Source organism: Balaenoptera borealis (genome assembly GCF_965194805.1).
Source record: "Balaenoptera borealis genome assembly, chromosome: 5".
NCBI classification, from domain to species: domain Eukaryota; kingdom Metazoa; phylum Chordata; class Mammalia; order Artiodactyla; family Balaenopteridae; genus Balaenoptera; species Balaenoptera borealis.
Window position 1 is genome coordinate 79,817,049 of NC_138862.1, and position 20,294 is coordinate 79,837,342.

Sequence of the window (20,294 nt, forward strand, 5' to 3'; positions counted from 1 at the left end):
CTCAGCCCTAAGCCGGCAACAATGCAGGGCAAGGCTTTGATGGGCAAAAGTCAGGGACCCCAGGTACGTCCCCATTGTGTGTGTGACTCGTGTGATGTTAGGAAAGCCACTCTTCTGTTAGGAAGCTCAGTTGCTTCAACTGTCACATGTTGAGATTGGATTAATCAATATGCTGCTAACTTTGAAAGCCACTTGATTCTTTTTTCTGAGAATGCTGTGGGAACCTAGGATGTAGAAATGGTAAAACAGGTAAGGCTAAGGACTTGTGTTGCCATGTGACATCTGCATGGACGATATCAGTGTGGAAATGACTGGATAATTTCCCAAAGCCCTTTTAGTCCCCAACACTGGCATTCCGAGGACCAGTAATATTGTGGATAGATTGAACAGCCGAGGGCTTGCAGTGAGCCCAGAATTCAGGTTCCAGAACTGGGCAGACAGGGGAAGGGGTTATAATGGCGTCACGAAGAGTAGAATTTGGGGTGGAGGGCAGCATGATAACAGTTGTTACCCTTCACAGGTGCACAGCACTTTTTAGTTTTTGTGCATCAGTTATAAGTGTTTGCGCATCAGTTGTCTCTTTCGGGCTTGCCCAGCACTGTATATTCAGATATTTACACGATGACCATTCATAAGGAGACGGTGGTATGACCCATACTGTGGTCGTGCTCGGAATAGAAAGAGGATCCATTCGATCCTCAAGAAGCTCGTCTTCTGATGAAGGAAAAGGCATGTAAACATATCATTGCAATTGCAAAACTGAAAGCCTCTTAGAGAGGTGCGTGCAAACGTTGAGGGGAGAAGAGAAAGAAACGATTCACTTCTCCTGGGGAGGGGAAGAGGCATACTTAGGGTGCGGCTCTGCAGGTGGCCCTCCCTAGGGGGTTAATCAACGTCATTCTACCTGCTCAGTCCCGGCTACCTGAGAAAGCCAGCGGGGGAGAGGGGAAGGGTTTGGGGAACCCGGCCAGCGGGGAGCAAACAGAGGTGAAGCTGTGAAGGTAGATTCACTGGGAAGGGCTTTGCGTGCCATGCAGAGAGTTCGGACCCCGTGGCAATGAGCTCCTAGTTTTCCAGTTGAGGAGACAGGCCCACAGGCGCCTGAAGCTTCGCTGACGCCACAGGCTGCGGAAGTAAACTGCAAGGCCGGCCCAGCCGGCGTCCCGCCGCTCTTCCTGCTACCCTGGGCTGCTTTCAGCAGGCCTGAGCCGGGCAGGCCCCGGTGGGAGAGGCCTCCGGGCTGTTGATCCGGCTCAGTGGCGCAGGCCCCGGCGGGGAATGGAAGTGGGTGGGGTGAGGCGGTGGAGGAGAGGAGGGGCCTGACAACAAGGGCGACATTCAAGGCCTGCACTGCAGGCGGCCGAGGAGAATGGAAAGCTACAGCCTGTCGGAGCGTCCAGCCTTGGCAAGGCGGCCGGGGCCTTATAAGGAAATGTTGTTCTCTCCCAGCCAGAGGCGCTGGGACGGAGCCCTGTGCCCACAGGACAGAGCTGCCCTTGTGGGAGTAGGCCGGGGTGCCACCCGCCCTCGGCTGTGAGTGGGAGCTCTCAGTGGGCCGCTTCTGCAGGCTCAGCGTTCCCTCTCATCCCCAGCCGGCCTGCAGCCTCCACCCGCTCCGTGCCCTCCCACTCCCCGGTGCCCCGGGCTGATTGGAGGAAAGGAAACAAAACAAAACAAAACAAAGACTTGGCCAGATTTCAGGCCTCAGTGCTGTTTGATACCGAATTACCCCGAAAACAGGCTCAAGTCAGATTCCCTCTCCTGTCCCCGCAGGGAGCACGAGGGAAGGGATGGCTCTGTGCCCTCCGTCCCTGCCCTGCGCCCGGTCTCTTCCCTGTGACCACAGGACTCCCAGCGCTGGGCCCTGTGGGCGCAGAGAGCCGGGGAGGAGGAGGCCTGGTGCTGGTGCTGAGGAAGGGCAGAGCCACGGGCGCGTTCGTCGGAGCAGGGCGACTCTTCGGGCTCCTCGCCAGTGCCCGGCAGGCCAGAGGGCCTGGGAGACTCGGGGGGGGGGGGGGCGCAGAGGAAGAACACAGCCAGCCCACAAAGCAACGGAGAGGGCTCCCTGGGAGAGGGCGGCCGGCATGAGTCAGCTCCTGGAAGGAGCCCCTCTCCATAGCTGCGCCACCGCCGTGAGGAGTGAGTTAAAGCTCCCTCGATCCCTAAGGGAGCTCCCTGAACCTGGGATTGGGGGTGGAAGCAGAAAAGATGCTTAGCGCGGCCTTTTGCTTTGCCTATTCATAGCCTCACAGGCACATGAAACCCTGGAGCTACCAGGAAACAGGTCAGCCAGCTCAGCTCTCTACCTAAAGCTAACGTGGCAGAACTTCAGGAGGCCTGTGCTCTCCCCGTGCCCACGAACGTGGTCCCTCCGGCCAGTCCCTCCGGTATCTACAGGTGACCTTGCATGTCAGCCATCACGAGCCCCCTGAGGGCACTCTCCAGGGCCGAGCCATGAGAGGCACACAGGGAACAAAATGCCAAGGAGAAAGTTACGAACACTGAGAAAAACACCCAAAAAATGCTCTTAAGAGTTGAGAGAGAGGGACATTCCTCTTGAATAGGTGACCAGAGCAGTGGACAGTAATGGCCCGGGGGGAAGAGAAAACATTTGCGGTGCAGAAGGGCTCGGAGCTCAAGAAGTGACGTTCTGAAAGCTCGGAGAGTAGGGGAGATGGTTTCTGGGGGGTGCTGGCACAGGTAGGTGGGGGGACGGGACGGCATGGGGCTGGCTTGGTACATGGAGGGACGGTCTTGGCTGCTGTAGAGAGCTGGGAGAGGGGAGCTTTGTCGCCATCCAGGTTAGCACCAGACTTTGGAGGCCCTGAGTGTCAGAGGGAAGAAGAGGCTCAAGTGAAAGACAGCCGGGAGCCATGGAAGGCTCTTGAGCATCAGAGAGGCTGGGTTTTCGGCAGTGTGATCCGGTAGCGCGTGCAGGAAGAGGCATCTTTCTCCCCACTTCAGTCAAGTCAGGAAAGTGCTCCTTCCCCAGGCAGAGCTCCGGGTGGGCCACATTCCCCTTCCTGGGGTCTGGAGGCCTGGCTCTCCAGACGGCCACCCAGACCCCAGGATTTCGAGGGCCGCTGGATTTTCGAGGTGCCTTTTGAACAAGCAGTGACATTTCCCCCAGGAGAGGGCTAGGACTGGCTGCTTTGCTTCATTTCTCTTTTCGAATTGAGGCTTTTGTACACAAGTTGCTCTGTTCAGATGGGGTTAAGAAACCTCATCTTCAGTCCTTTTCAGCAAGAAGTGATTAAAAAGCACCCAGGGTTGAAAGGCAAAGACACAGCGATGCCATCTCATCTCAGAGAGCCTGTCCTTTGCTGGGCACCCACCGATCACACACTGGCGCTTGTCTCGCTGCTGATGGCAGACGGGCGGCCTCCTCCATTTTCCCTCTATTGCTTCCTTCTCTTCCTTTTGAGGCCCGTCCCCATCGTGGCACCACCGAGGAGAGAAAAGGAGGCCCTTTGCAGAGGAGAGCAGGGCTGACCCCTTGCCCGTGGGGAACCCGGAGGGGCTCTCGGGCAGAGCAGCGAGCTCGCTCGGTGTTCCAGCCCTGGGTTCCGTGGTCCACTGCCCGGGATAGCTGCCTCTGCATCAGGCTTGGGAAGAACTTGAGCTTGATCCTCACAGCTGGTTCCTGCCTCGTGGCCTTGAGGGCAGAAACTGAGGAGTTGTTGTTGTGAATCTCAGTAGCACATCTTGCTTCCCATCAACTTTTTCTTCCCCCTCAATGCAGGCACTGACCCTTAGGGTCATGGAGACCCAGTTTCAGTCCTCCTGCAGTAGGCAGGGTTCAGCTTGAATTTGCATTAGATGAAAATGAATTTATCACTTCCCTTTCAAGGGCCCATGTGAGTATTTTATGGTGAGATATTGTCTTAACTCTAAAGAGTGAATTTCAAATAATAATAAGCTCAGACGGTGGCTAAGGTCCTATTATGTGATATCTTCTTGGAACACCTCAATTTTTATTGCCACCTCTTAAATTGCCTACTAACCTCAGCCTCCATTTCAGGGAAATGTCACTGGCAAATCTCTGCAGATTTTCATTTTGTTTAATTTTACCTAACTGTTCATTCCTTATTCACCCATTTATTTGAGTTGGTAATGAGTAGTTCAAAAAAAATAGAAAAGCAGAAAGGGAATGCAGTAAAAGTCTCCCTCTTACCCTTTCTTCAGTTTCCTCTTGTCCTCCCCCAAAGCAGCCTGTGTTACCATCTGCTTGTGTATCCTTCTCCTCTGTGATGATTTTATGGAAACCGTTATCAAGGACTTTCCTCATCCAGTAGATATAGGTTCAGATTCAGAAAGATGCAAGCTTGTTCAAACAAAAGTTTCTAGGGGCAGTTGCTCTCCCAGGTTTGCCTTCCCCGGATGCTGATCCCTGATTCTGGATGTCGGAGAGCCTCACCTGATCCAGGTGTCTATAGAGCAATCCCTGATGTCCTAAAGGACTTTATCATGGCGTGCTGAGGATGCCTGAGAGCAGCCTCTTGAATGAGATTTAAATACCACCCCCTGCGTGATCTTATAGAAAATGAATCGTACAGAGACTGTACAGTGAGTTCTGTTGCCAAATTAGGAAAGATGTGGTATCCAGGTGGCTAGGGTTGAGGGAAGAGTCCCTGAGGGGTTAACATCCTCTTCTCTGGGGCAGAATTCTCTGGTTCTTCATGGTTTGAACTGGACTGAAATGCCCATCACTTGTTCTAGACTTCTACTTACTGACCACAGAGGAATCGATGCCTGCTCACCCTGGGAATGGAAGCTCCACTATCGCTGCAGCAACTCACCCATCTCATGGGAGCACTTCCTTGCCCACCCATCACACGGGAGCACCGCTGGCTCACTGATCGTGCAGGGGCACCATCTTGTTCAGCGATGGTGTTGGAGCTGCCTTTCCTCAGCGAGAATCAGGATTCATCAGTCCTGGCAGCTCTGGTCTCTGCATACTGGTTGCTGGGAAGGTTTTGAAAGACTCTTTGGTGGGAAGACTTCCTGATCCGAGTCCAAACTGAAAATGTATACTCCATTTGCAAAACAGTGACACTTCCAGTGGGGTATCATCAAACATCTCCCAAGCAACAGCAGCCTGGAACATTATTGTTTAACCACTTCTTGCTCAACATTGTGTGGGTTTCACTTACAGAAGGATCTACGTGGTAAGTGAGGTAGGAGCAGGTCAGCACAAACAGAACTATAAATATCTTGATAGAGACAGGTGTATGAAATCGAACTCGGTGGGGAAAACAGACGTAGATAAACAGCTGGATAAGAACACAGGCTTGAACCTACTGAAATACTAAGATGATATAAAAGATAATATTAAAGAAAAGTTACCTGTGGTTCTTTTATTTTTTGCAACAATTTTTATTTTCCACAGTCCCTTTAATCTTGTCCATGTACAGTGCACATTTTTACATAGCTGCAATCCTATCACATATACTATTCAGTCTGTGTTTTTGCTTAATATTAAAAGCACTTACCATATTGCACCAACCTTTATTTTATGGCTGCAGAAATGCCATTGTGGTGATTCACAATACATTTCTTGTTTTTACCTATTGTTTCCATTTTATGTCTCCAGCTGCTTAGTGTTATGGATAATTTGGCAAAGAACATCTTAGGATCCTTTGTGCTTTTGTTGATTTCCTTCAGATCAATTTCATGGAAGGAGATGATTTGGCCAAAGAGTATGGACAGCCTTATGAGGAGTAGCATTCCCTCTGGCACAAGGCTAACTGTTGGGCAGAGCTCTGAGCCTCATACCGATCTTTTTTTTTCAAAGATTTATTTATTATTTATTTATTTATTTTTGGCTGCGTCGGGTCTTAGTTGTGGCACGCGGGATCCTCATTGAGGCACGAGGGATCTTTCGTTGTGGCGTGCGGGCTTCTCTCTTGTTGTGGCGGTGGGTTTTCTCTTCTCTAGTTGTGGCGTGCAGACTCCAGGGTGCCTGGGCTCTGTAGTTGTGGTACACGGGTTCCAGAGCGCGTGGGCTCTGTAGTTGGCAGCACGCAGGCTCTCTAGTTGAGGCGCGTGAGCTCAGTAGTTGTGGCACGCGGGCTTAGTTGTCCCGCGGCCTGTGGGATCTTAGTTCCCTGACCAGGGATCGAACCTGTGTCCCTTGCATTGTAAGGTGGATTCTTTACCACTGGACCACCAGGGAAGTCCCTCATACTAATCTTATTGGCCTGCCGCTCTAAGCCAGCAAATAGCATGTCACTGGTAACTGAGCAGAAGAACAGAGGTTTATTAGGCCCTGAGGGAGACCTGTTACTGCACAAGTTCTCTACTTTTGACAACAGAGTATATATGGGTGCCATTCCAGGGGTCTGCTTTATTTGCAAAGGTTGTTCATCTGTGGTTGCCATATAAGGGCCTCTGAACCAACCATTGTTTGGGAGCAAAAGCAAACCAGTGCTGAGATCCCAGCTCTTGTACTGTGGCTGCAGGGCGAGGGCTGCATGGGGTATAGAGGTGCAAGTCACTGCATTCTTGGTGCAAGGACACGGTGGGCCTCATCAGTGGCACTGACCAGGGGCACGGCCCTTGGGGCAGATGTCCAATTATGTTCAACCCAGATGTCAGCCGAGGCCCTTGGAGATTTTCTTAAACTTGACCCAAACCCCAATGCCAAGCCTCGTGGGAGCCTCAAATCCATCGCCCTACTTGCGCGAGTGCCCACAGTGTATGACGTCACACCTCGCTCAGCCTCCATGCCCGCTCGCTGGAGTGTGTTATTCAGTTCTGCCCCACATCGGTTCCAGGAGCAAAGCCTGGTTCCTTCCCTGGTCTTCACAAAAATCCCCTTGCACCCAGGCCTTTGTGAATTTGGTAACTTTACTGAAGATGGAGGGTCATGGGGAGGAGTCTCCTCGTGGACTGGGCAGCCTTTTTTTCTCTTTAGTGCCGCCCGTCTCTCTTTGTCAACCTCGTGACCCCTGGGCAACACGCAGCTGATTCCCTGCTGTCTTCTTCAGAACAGTTCTCCCACATTCAGGCTCCTTCTGTGCCATCCAGGGAAATACATGTCACTCCCTGAAAGGGATTCTGCTGGATAAGATTTCTCTGTCCATTGTCAGTACCATGGCCTTGCAGGAAGCTGGCAAGTGTGGAGTTTTATTTTGTTTTGTTTTTTAAAATGAAATAAAACTTCACACAGGGAAGAGGTGTTTGCAGGGTACTTTATAGATATCATCTAATTCAGGTCTCCCAGTGACCTTGACAGGTGATCAATTGGACAGGCATTCTTATCCTGACTTAGAGGTGTGGAAACTGTGGCAAGGAGAGGGGAAAGACCTGTCTTAGGCCACTCAGTTGACTATCTGATGAGCTGAAACTGGAAGCCAGATCTCCCCTGGGCTCAGTGAGTGGTCCTTTTTCACATCATGCTGCCCAGCCATCTGTTTGGGCGCCTCATGGAGCTTTAACCATGGCAGGCATCGATAAATGCCCATTGACCGTGCCATCGCCTTGTGCCTGCCTTTAAAGAGTGCAGAGGGAAGGACGTATGAATAAATCGAGGGACTTCTTATTACCCCAGTACCAACTTAGTTAAAACCAGGTGTGATAGACCAAATATGGTATGTACATACAAAGGAATATTACTTAGCCACAAAAAGGAGTGAAGTGCTGACATCATGCTACAACATGGCTAGACCTCAAACACACGATACTAAGTGAAAGAAGCAAGACCCAAAAGGCCACATATTCAAAGATTCCATTTATACAAAGGGTCCAGAAAAGGCAAATCCATAGAGACAGGAAACTGGTGGTTGCCATTCTGGGCCAGGGTGTGTGTGTGTGTGTGGAATTGATGACTGAATAGGTATGAGGTTTGCTCTGGGGGCGGTGAAAATATCTTGGAACTAGATGGAGGTGATGGTTGCACCATACTGTGAATCTACTAAATGCCACTCAGTTGTAGACTTTCATTTGATGTTATGTGGCTTTTACTTCAATTTTCAAAAAAAGGAAAACCAAGCCAGCAAATAAAAGCCAGGTGTGAATTTCATCTCCCCGTCTTCTGCTCTCTACTTCCTTGCCTGGTTCCATGTCGTGATATTCCCTCCCTGCACGAGGAATGAACATGCAGACACAATTCTCAATTCTGTCATTTATCAGCTGTGTGGCCTTGAATAGTTTATGCCTCTCTCTGGACCTCAGCCTCCCGATCTCCAAGATGAGGAGAATGACTCAGATTTTACCCAAAGTGCCTCCTGGGTCAGCTTCTGGGATCTGGAGGGAAGAAAGGGGATGAAATTCACTGAGGGGAGGGAGGCATCCTCTGAGTTTCTTTTGAACCTTTCTCTTCTCAGCTAGTGGAGTGTGGTGACTTTCAATTTCCTCTGTCCTCGGGCACCAGGGAAAGAGTCACAGAGATAACAGCCTTGGCCCCTGACCTGGCTGGCACCGCTGGGGCTCCCACCATGCTTGATTGAGCAACGTGAGCCCCTCAGTAATCCTGTTAAGCCGCTGGGGCTGTGAGTCATTTCCATACCACCCAAGCACCTTTCTGTCCCGAGGAGGAGAGGCGCTCCAGCCAGAACGTTAAGATTTGACCTGCAGCAACATTCTAAACATAAATTGGAGCTTTTAACTGGGCTGTGACTTGGAAACCCATCATGCCCAAATTAGTGTTTAGAAGAGCTCAAGCTGTGCTCATTTGTTTACTTATGACCCCTTTTCTGAGCCTCTGTGACATCCCAAGCCCTGTGCTAAGCTTCAGGAAGACACAGCTATATCTGAGCCTCTGTCTTCAAGAAATTCAAGGACCTCTGGGAGAGACAGACTTGTAAACAGGGGGGAAATGTAGCAGTACAAAGGCAGGGGAAAAAAATGTAAAATAGGACAGGGAGCAGTCCAGAGGAGAGAAGCATTACCTCTGGGGGTGGAGGGAGGGCTGGGGTGGAAGGTCAAGGAAAGTCTTTACAGATGCGGGGACACCTAGGCTGGGTTTTGAAGGATGAGGCGGGCTTCCCTGTTCCAGTGGGGCTCCAAGGGAGCGTGATGTTTAAAGCGGTGCCTGAGCGGGGAGACGTGTTTTGTCACTGTCCGTGTTTAGAATTGCCAGTGCAAGGTGCCAATAAAAAGAAGGCTACATTTTAGTTGGTTTTATTACTGATTTTAAATTCCTACAAACAGTGCACCCCCTTATTGCCTAGTCTGAGCCAGATTGCTCTTTCCCTCACTACTACCAGGCATACAAGGTTGGGAAGGGCATTCAAAACAGTGGGAACAGAATGTACCCAAAGCCCAGAAGTATGAAACTTGAGAATATATTAGTGGAATGGCAAGCAATTTGGTAGGATGGGACATGGCGTATTTGGAGAAGGAGACCTGGAGATGAACTGAAAATGAAGCCTCTTTCCTTGCGGGCCCAAGTTACTGTATTACGTCTGGGTTTTATCCTAGAAGGCAATGGGGAGCCACAGACGGTTGTAAGCAGGAGCACGATATAATCGCCTCTTTTGTTGATGTAGCACTTTGACAGCTGATAGGATAGGATGGAAATGAGGATGGAGGAAGGAGACTGGTTGGGAAGCCCTTGCTGTCATCTGGGAGAGAAGATGAGGATTATATCAAAGCTGGGTCCCGAGGGGAGAAGCAGAAGATGGGCTCTAGGGATACGTAGAACCTCAACTCCAAAGGCTTAGAGTCTGATTGGAGGTGTGGATGGGAGAACGAAGGTCTAAATGATGACTCCGACTTCTCTTCCCATACAAATGTCAGAGTTGGAGGGATGTTCAGGACCACCCACTCAACTGCTGTGGGCCAAGGAAGCTCTTGAGTCATTGGTGGAGTCAGTGGGAATCCCTGTCTCTAAAGCCCCTGTTGCAGGGCTCTCTTCCACTGTGGCAGCCCTCCTGTTGCCTTGAATCTGCCCTCCACCCACCTCTGCTGGCTGAGCAGTGCACTGGACAGGCCTGCGTTCCCGCCCAGATGCTGCCCACAGGACAGAGTGACCTCCAGGAAGACCCTCCCTTCTTTGAGTCTCTGTCTTCCCATCCCCCAACGAAAGGCCTGCAAATGTGTGGTGTCTCCATTTTTTTTCTCTTGCTTTCTGGTTTTTGAGTTTTTATTTCGCTACATTCCGTGGCCATTTCCTCTTGCTTTACATTAAGCTCACTTCACTCATTTATACTCTCTGCTTGGACCTGTGGGCATTTGTGCCTGGGAGTCCCTGGGCTGGATCGCCTCCCAAGCCTCTCCGTCTTATCTCTAGCAATCTGGGCTTGTCCGGGTAGAGGATATGGTTTTCCAGAGCTGGACCTCCTCTCTGGCTCAGAAAGGCTACCTCCTTCTCTTCTGTGGCTCCCCCTGGGTTCTCTACCCTCAGAGCAAAGTCACCGAATGCAGGTGGTGTGGATCTGTAACTGTGTCTGCTGGGCCCAGCGTAGCTCTGACCAAGCTTGCTCAGGAGGAAACAGCTTTGGGGCCTGTGATCTGTGAAGACAGGGCCCTCGGTGTGGATGAGCCCAGCTTGCCTGCTCTCTTGGGGCGTCACAGTCTCTTGGGTCAGGTGCCTTAGAGGCAGATCTCAAGGAGAGAAAGTGGCTCAGGTGGGCTTCCTCATCTAACCTTCTTCCTCCCCCTTCCTGCCCCTCCCTTCCCAAGTGGCAGGAGACTCAGAATGCAGGGAGGGGTGAGGGTTCCCAGAGGCCCTGGGGCCACCCTGGCAGCCAATGCAGGATCACTTCTTCGGCTTTCCTGTCCTTTAGTCTCTTAGCCTCACTTGAACACTTCATATACTTCATGTGTGCCTGTTTGGGGCATCTTGTCCTGTCCTCGTTTAGAACTGTCTTCCAGATGAAACTGCCTTCTTGTAACTCCCAGTGACTGGTCCTCTTAGAACGTACCAGATCCCTCTCTGGCAAGACCGTCTTTTGAATGTATGAAAAAAGGATTTTATATTCTACTCCCATCCAACTCCTTTCTCTTCTGCAGGTTATCACACCTCTTATGTCATGTAGTTGCCATACTCTTGGAATGTGGTGCTTCCAGAAGGCAAAGATTCCAGATATGGGTTAAATAACTTCTGAAACAAACAAACCAGAAATGCCAGTGGCCTAACACAAAGGAAGTGTACTTCTCCATATATAACTGGTCCTGGCCAGTGGGTGGTCTTCTTCCACACGGTGATTCAGGGTTCCAGGTCCCTGCTAACTTGGATCTCCATCATCCCCTCCCCACTGCCAGGGACAGAAAGGGAGGGTGGAGAGGGCACAGAGACCCCCCCCTGGAAGGGCATCTCTAGCCCTCCACTCTCATTCCATTGGTGAGAGCCAGTCACGTGGTCTCACCTCATACTCACATGAACTGGGAACTACAGTCCCCAGCTGGTCTGCTGTCCCTTGGAGACAAATTTATGAGGGGGAGTGGGAAGGTGGGGGACACCTGGAGGGCAGCAGGCCACCTTGGCCACACCTGAGTCACTCTCCTGCCTCTCACTTCTGAGCACCCAGCTTGGGGGACATGTTAGAGGCTGAGAATGGGGCCCCCTCTTGTTTCTAATTGGTAAACAGTGTTTTCCTGAACTTCAGTTCTGCAAACACCACTTTGGAGACTTTGGGTGTATTTGCATAACACCTGTACTGTAATTGACATAATAGTCTCTTTAAATCGATTCACTTTTTAATTTAGTTTCACCTGAATAATATATCTAGGAAATCATGGTTTTGATGTGCTAATTATATTTTTCCTAATATACTCTGAAATAAATTTATAGTTACTCCAGTAAAAATACTTGCACATATACCACCCCAAGTATTTGCACACACAGGTAGTATGCATTGCACATTTGGGGAAATATGATGATTGAGTCTGTATAAAACCCTCCATGATCTAGCCCTAGACTTTCTCTCTGACCTCATGTTCTGCCCCTTCCCACAACCCTCCATGTCCACAGATTTTTTTAGTTCCTCAAACCTGCCAAGCTCATTCCTACCTCAGGGCCTTTGCACCATCTGCTATCTCTGTAAGGAGCACTCCCCCCACCACCCTCACATCTGCACATGTCTGACTCTTTCTAGATATTAAAGTATTAGCTCAGATGGCTCTTCCACAGGGAAACACCTAGTCTAGCTGTCTCACACCCTAGTCCACTCCACCCTTCAAAGTCACTCCTTGTGTCAGGCCCTTCAAAGCACTTTTCAAGATCTGACATGCTCTGTTTATTTGTTTGCTGATTGATTTACTGTTTCTCTGTGCCCAGTAACATGTAGACTCTGTAAATGCAGGGATTTTTTTTCTATTCTATTAACCCCGCTTTCCCAGCACTTAGCACTGGGCCTGACACATAATACATGCTCCATAAATATTTGTTACATGAATAAAAACTGTAGAAAATAGACACATAGGTCACTAGTCAAATGAGATCTAAAATACAATTTTATCAACTGCTTGGCAATCCCTGATATGCATCTCGTCAACTGCTGGAGAAGGCAGCTTGGAGGTGAGGCCACCATGATGTCTCCAATTCCATCCCTGCAATTCACAGGTGTGCTGGTCACCTGACTTGCTCACCCAGACACAGAGAGAGAAGCTGGATAAGGGAGAGCTGAAGAGCCAGATCCACCCCTAGAAGACACTTGCAGCAAGGAGGCAAGAGGTGAGGAGAGAACAGGCCAAGGACCAATCACCCCTGCTTGGGGCCGTGAGCAGCCATGGTGGCTCAGAGAGCCTGCCCACTGGAGCACGTGGTCCAGAGGCCATCAACCTCCTGCCCCTACTCCTTGGTGTGTGTGTGTGGCGGCACTAGTGGGGCTGGAGATGGAGGTGAGGTGTAAATAAGGGATGTCGAAAAACCTGAAAGTACCCAATCCACACCCTTAAATGGGACCTGGGATCTGGGAGTGAAAGTCTCCTTTCTTTATGAAGAGAGTGGTCATAGTTTTCCTTGCAAAAGGAGTCAGTCCACAAAAGAAATCCAAGTTGCGGGAAAAGGTCAACGTTTCCATCTCCTCACCTCTCCGGAAGTACATTTGTCACGGATGCCGTGATGCACCTGCCTGACCCCCCTTCAGAACCAAGGTGCTCATTCCTGCCACTCAATGCTGCTGGATCACAGCTGAGTCTCTTCCCAGGAATCGTCCTAGGCCAAAGGGAGCTGCCTTACTCAAGGTAATACTCCCACCCCGGGGACAGTTCACATTCAATGTGGGGTACAAAGTCCTGGCCCTTTGCCTCGACTGAGGACAATTCTGAAGGGCCAAGCCAGTTTTAGACCAACCTTGTCTGCTGTCCAATCCTCTCCTTCTATCCAATCCTGCTTCCTTCTCATTCCCAATAGACTCCTTGCTTCCCAGATCTTGGAGTCTCTTCCCAGGGAACCCTAGGACAACATGGGTCAAACCCTAGTTGGCTCTGTCCTGCACCATCAGTTGCCCTATTGCCTAAGTGAGAACTAATTTCTCACCAAGTCTTTTATTAGATTTGCTTCCTGTACTTGAAGTTGAGACAAGCCACATACAAACAAATGACGTGTGGGTGTGCCTAAGAGAATGGTGGTCATTCCCTTAAAACTACTCAAGACAATAAAGGTTAAAATTAAAGGAAGGCGATAAAAATAAAGTAATATTTCTAGAGCAGTTGACATTTTTCAAATCTGTTTCACATGAAGCACTGGACTCTGTTTATGTTTTGCCCCATTTGCGTGGCCCCACCTGTTCCCCCTGGGCCCTCCACATACTCAGGGAAGAGACCCTGTGTGTCCTACCTCCACCAGTTTTCTCAGACACCCTCACCCTGTCAGGCTGGGCCTGAGCTTGGACATGACCTCCCCACACTCAGTGCATGGGACCCCCCCACTGTCGCAGCTCCAGTGCCCGGGACCCACCAGACAGGACCATGTAAGCTTGTCTCCTCTCATGGTGTCTAGATGTAGATGATGAGTCAGATCTTGGATCCCCAGTGGCTGCCCAGAGGAATGGGGCGATACCACCTGGAAATCCAGGAAAGCTCGTTCTCCATGGGGTGAAGTTTGACCGTCTAGAGACTGGTAACTGTTTTACTCTCACCCTTCCGCTGTCCCCTCCTTGCCCCAACAATGGATGCCTAGCAGAGGTTCTATCTGTCCTACCCAAGGACGTCTCACCAAATAGCACTGGCCGCATGATCTGGCGATGCTGTGGCCAGTGTGGTGCTCACCTTCGTGGACTTGTTTCCCCTCCTTTCTGCCTCACTTCTCTTTTCACCTCTTGCTACCCTGAGATTACAACCCCTCAGGAAAGCATCAGCATGTAAGCTACATGTAAGCTTTGCTTTGCGTATTTCTCCCTAGACAACCCAGATGAAGACATGGCATTTGCTTATTTGATTGATTTTCACAAAAAGTCATTCTATGGGGGTAGGAATTCTTACTGCCATCTTTCAGTTGAGTAAACTAGAGTTAAAATGAACTACTCAAGACCAAAGCTACACAGTAAGTGGCAGATCAGGATGCAGTCTACCTGTTTCATCTCCACATTGGGTGTTTTTCTTACACTTGAATGTAAGTTTCCATTAAGAGTTACAAGAACCAGTTAACTATTTCTTTTCCTGTAAAGATGGTGTCTAGGGAGGAGGTGGGGCAGTAATTACTAGAAAGTGGATTATTGAAGAGCCTCCTGAAAGGATGAGTTGAGGTGAGAGGCCCATAGACTCTGGCTAGCTTTTACTTTCCGTAGGTTCAAGGTCAAATGTATACAGTTTGGACCGATGAGAGTACAGAGAACAGTGTTGTCAGGTGTATTAGTTCCCCAGGGCTTCCTTAACAAATTACCATAACTTGGGTGACTTAACATCAGAAACGTATCCTTTCACAATTCTGGAGGTCAGAAGTCTCAAATCAAGGTATCGGCAGGACCATGATTCTTCAGGAGGCTTTAGGGGAGAACCTCTCCCTTGCTTCTTACAGCTCCTGCTGGTCGTAATCCTGGACTTGTTGGTTGAATCTCTCTCTGCTCAGTCTTTGTATGGCCTTTCTTCTGTGTGTCTGCATTATCTTCCTTTGCCTTTCTCTTATAAGGACACTTGTGATGGCATTTAAGGCCCTCACGGATAATCCAGGGTAATCTCATCTCAGTATGCTTAATTTAATTACATCTGCAAAGACTCTTTTCCCAAAAAGGTAACATTTATAAATTCCAGGCATTAGGACTTAGTATTTCTGGGTGGCCATTATTCAGTCAACTACACTATATGAGGCCACTTTGCCTGGAGACATCAGTGTGTGCTTAAACATGCTTAAAGACAGTTCTGAGTGTTCCTCTACATTACACTTTTTGTCTTATCCACTGGCACAGCAGAGGAGTAATCGGGGTGGTAGAGGTGGCCGAACCTGAGCTGTCTGCATATTCAGCAGTGAGCTGGAAGGGGCACCAGACTGGAATTTGCCCTGCCCCTCCCTCCTAGCCTTAGTTATGGGAGAAGGTCTCTCAGATATTGTCAAGATGGTGACACAATTCCCCTACTGCTGGGATCGTGGAGGACACTGGGCTGTATTGCTTGTGTTTGAATTCTCAGTTGCCATCAATCACTCTGATCCAAAGTGTATATTTTGCAGAACTATCTCATGGCAAGTTTTGGAGGAAAGACTCCTCCTAATCACAAGTATTTGCAGTACTTGACCTCTTTGCACTTTGGCCAGTGATGTTGAAAATGGGTCATGTGCTGCCCTGAGGGACCCTACAGACATGTCTGTTTGGAGGGTTTACTGGCCATGTCATCTTTAGGCCTCTCGTGGAAAGGACAGAGGTGCTGAAAGGAAAAGAACATGCTGTGCCTGACAGAGGGCCAGATGCCATGCACAGAAAGTCTTCACAAATCCCAGCTTCCTTCTTTTGTTTATTCTCAGGCAGCTTCTATTCCTAGCTTGTTGAATGTTGTTGTTGTTTTTTTTTTTTTTAAATCAGGAAATTGTGTTGGCTTTTGTTAAATGCTTTTTCTGTGTATTTTGAAATGATCACCTTTTTTGTTCTTTTTTTTTTTTAATTTTTTTTTAAAAATTAATTAATTAATTAATTAATTTTTGGCTGTGTTGGGTCTTCGTTTCTGTGCGAGGGCTTTCTCCAGTTGTGGCAAGCGGGGGCCACTCCTCATCGCAGTGCGCGGGCCTCTCACTATCGCGGCCTCTCTTGTTGCGGAGCACAGGCTCCAGACGCGCAGGCTCAGTAATTGTGGCTCACGGGCCCAGCCGCTCCGCGGCATGTGGGATCCTCCCAGACCAGGGCTCGAACCCGTGTCCCCTGCATTAGCAGGCAGATTCTCAACCACTGCGCCACCAGGGAAGCCCACCTTTTTTGTTCTTTATTCTATTAATATGGTGCATTGATTTTCATATGTCGAACCAACTTTCCATCCCTGGGATATATCCCGCTTGGTCATGGTGTATAATCCTTTTTATGTATTGCTCAAGTCTCTCTTTCTCTTATATCTTCCATATTTTTTCCCATTGATTTCTTTCCTTTAGCTGATAAACTTGCTCACATTTCTTTCATAATAACAGAGAACAAAACAAACTTACCTCATGGGCTCTATGCCCCCAAACTACTGTCTTCTCTCTCTTCTTCCATTTTTATTCAAGTTTTGGAAAGGGTTGTTCTCTTTCTGGCTTAATATCGATTTGTAACTTAATCATAATGGAAACTGCTTTCGTTAAGATCAGGAAGGACTTTCTAACTACCGAAGTCCTTATTTTACCAGACTTACATATCATTCTCCAGTTTCCTACTTCCTTCTTCTTTGAAACTTTCAAATTCCTGGTTTTCTTTGTATCTTTTTGATTATAGTGTCTTGCTCTCCTTTGTGGGCACTTTCTCCCCTGCTTATAAAATAGTGGTATTCCTTAATGTTCTGTCTTTAGTTCACTTCTCTTCTCACTTTATACCTTGTCTGGGAAAACTTACAGATACTCATCACTTTTATTATCATCTGCATGCTAATGAGTACTGAATTGTTACCTTTTCTTGGATCCAGCCAGGTATATTCAAACAACACCTCCTGGACATCGCCACTTGAAAGTTCCGCAGGATTGTCAAATATAAGAGGTCAAAACAAAACTTTGAAACCTTCTTATCCTGCCTAACGTGTCCTTCTTCCAGCCTGAGGCAAATCTCTGGAATTTAGGGAAATTTCAATGGCTTCCTAAATGAGGTGAGGATTGCCTTAGTTTACCAAGGCAGGTTGGCAGTCCTGCCTTTTCATTGGTGTGAGATGCTGGGCAGCAGAAAGAGAGAATTCAACATTTTACCCTAACTTCAGAGAGCTTTTAGTCTTAGGTAAGAGACAGGAAGAGACACAGCTGACTTTATTCCAAGGCAGGTTAAGAAAGAGAAACAAAAATGAATGATAATAGGAGATCAAAGGAGAATGAGCTTGAGTCTGCCTGGGAAGGTAGCAGATGGGAGTGGGGAGACCTCCCAGACAGAGATGGTGATTCTGAACTGACACAGGAAGGTGAGCGGGACTTAGACGTGCAGGAAGGTAGAGAATTGGCTGAGCTTTCATAGGGGATAAATCCAGTATGTTCAGGGAGGAGCATATGGTTTGATGTGTCTGGTGGGAGATTGAAAAAGTAGCAGGTAAAAAAAAAAAAAAAAAAAGTAGCAGGTATCCAGGTGAGGGCCAGAATTTGAAGGGTCTTGAATGGCCCCATGGAGAATTTGAGATTTTATTCTGTAGACAGGAGAGATTCATTAAAGCTGTTAGGCAGTGTGGTGTCAGGGTCTGAGCCATATTCCGGGAACACTCAAAGAGTCCTACGCATCTAGAGTTTACATGCATTTAAAGTTATTCTTGGGCCTCTCAGAGTTAGTGATGTGAAAAAGGTCTTGAGAAGTCACCTGTCCTTGTTATTGCTCTGGAAGGTGTGGTTCTTATATTTAAAAATAGGAAAATAATGAAGCTGCATTGGACATTAGCCTTTGAAAGATTGACCATCTCTGCCCAGGGGCTCTTCCTCCCCACACTCTTCTGGCACTGTGTCCTGAAGTGCCACTGAAATGTGTGTCACTATTTTCCGAGGGCGGTAGGAAAATATATGTGAGACAAACAGGAACAAAAGAGGCCCAAAGAAAAACCCACCAACAGCCATACATGGCAGGTGTACTGACTCTTCCTCATTCAACAGCCTTCCCCCACCCTCCCACCCTGTAAAGTTGCTGAGGTCAAAGTAGAACATGTACAAAGAGGGGCTTCCTCAGGGTATAAAGCACAGAACTCTTTGTATGCTTCATAACCTCCAGGGCTCCCTCTTCCTTAAAGACTCCCAGTTCTTCCCCAATAGGAAGAGATCTCTCCCTTCTCTGCTTTCACAAGACACTCTGATATCTGTGAAGTTCTCATGGCATTTGTTCCTGACTGCTGTGAACCCAAGAACAGGACTGTGTCATCCATCACTGTATACTCCATGGCGTTCGGGCTCCTTAGGGCAGTGATCTGCAAATGTGCGCAGCCTTGGGGGATGTAAACAACAATCTTTTGGAGAGTGGGAAGAAAGTATTAGAACTTCATTTATGCTTATTTCTAATCCAAGATAAGCAAGAAATCAAACTTTATTATTCTTTAATATATAGATCGACAAGAGTATGTAGATACAAAATACAAATAAATAAATAATAAATGAGGAAAGCTCAAAAAATTTTGTTGTTGAGATTTGATTAAGAAAATGGGATCACAGCTCTAGGTGCTGAATTAATGATTGTTGCATGAAATAACTCTAAAGTATTTGACGATGAATAGGAAATTTATTGCCAAAGAAGAACCTGGGTCATTAATTTATTCATTTATTCTTGTCAACAAACAGATACAAGCATTACATAGTGCCTTTTATGTACCAGGCAATGTGCCAGACTCTGTGGGTTGTTTTGTTGTTCAAAGATGAATACAACATATGTACGAATACTTTGAAGAAGTTTTAAATCCACATAATATAATAGAATGGGAGCGAGGTTACAGGGGAGCATATGGGGAAATGGGCACCTTTGTCTCTTCAAAGATCTTTAAAAAGTCCATACATTGACCCAGCAAGTCTACTTCTAAAAATATATCTAAAGTATAATTAAGGATTCGTGCAAATATTTAGCTACAAGAGTGATTATCACAGCATCATTTCTTTTTTTTTTTATGTGTACGTATTTTTAATTTTAATAAGATTATCAGATTGCCTTCCCAAAAAGGTTGTCACAATTTCCAGTTCTACTAACAATACACGAGTCCTCTTTCCCCTGTATTCCACCAACAATAGATATTAGGAGCTTTATAGTTTTTGCAAGGCTGTTTGGTATAAAGTAATACCTACTACTTGATTTTTCATATCCCTATGAGTGAATTTGTACATATTTTTGTGTGGTTTTCTTTTTTATGGGGGGAGGGAAATGATGGTATTTGATTTGCTGTTCTCTAAGTTGACTTTAATACTTTTTGCCTATTTTTTTTGAGTTATTTTCTCCTTGTCAGTTTGAAAGATATCTTTATTATATATAATAGCTATCTTAATAGCTATATATTATATATATTATAACTATTAAGTTATATTTTTATTATATTTTTCTCCAAATCTAGTATTTGATTATTGACTTTAACTTTTCTTGCTGTGCATTTTTTTTCTTTTTTTTTAACATCTTTATTGGAGTATAATTGCTTTACAATGGTGTGTTAGTTTCTGCTGTATAACAAAGTGAATCAGCTATACATATACATATATCCCCATATCTCCACCTTCTTGTGTCTCCCTCCCACCCTCCTTATTCCACCCCTCTAGGTGGACGCAAAGCACCGAGCTGATCTCCCTGTGCTATGCGGCTTCTTCCCACTAGCTATCTATTTTACATTTGGTAGTGTATATATGTCCATGCCACTCTCTCACTTTGTCCCAGCTTACCCTTCTCTCTCCCCGTGTCCTCAAGTCCATTCTCTCCGTCTGCGTCTTTATTCTTGTCCTGCCCCTAGGTTCTTCAGAACCTTTTTTTTTTTTTAGATTCCATATATACGTGTTAGCTAGCATACGGTATTTGTTTTTCTCTTTCTGACTTACTTCACTCTGTATGACAGTCTATAGGTCCATCCACCTCACTACAAATAACTCAATTTCATTTCTTTTTATGGCTGAGTAATATTCCATTGTATATATGTGCCACATCTTCTTTATCCATTCATCTGTCGATGGACACTTAGGTTGCTTCCATGACCTGGCTATTGTAAATAGTGCTGCAATGAACATTGTGGTACATGACTCTTTTTGAATTACAGTTTTCTCTGGGTATATGCCCAGTAGTGGGATTGCTGGGTCGTATGGTAGTTCTATT

The 20,294-nt window shown here is 47.4% G+C and overlaps 1 long non-coding RNA gene across 1 annotated transcript; it reads left to right on the plus strand.

Annotated features, from left to right (window-relative positions):
* Positions 1-267: 267 nt before the first annotated feature.
* LOC309629383 lies at positions 268-5,345 on the plus strand. Its single transcript, XR_014245026.1, has 2 exons — positions 268-2,139; positions 4,720-5,345. It is a non-coding gene; the product is annotated as an uncharacterized lncRNA (long non-coding RNA).
* The last annotated feature ends 14,949 nt before the right edge of the window (positions 5,346-20,294 follow it).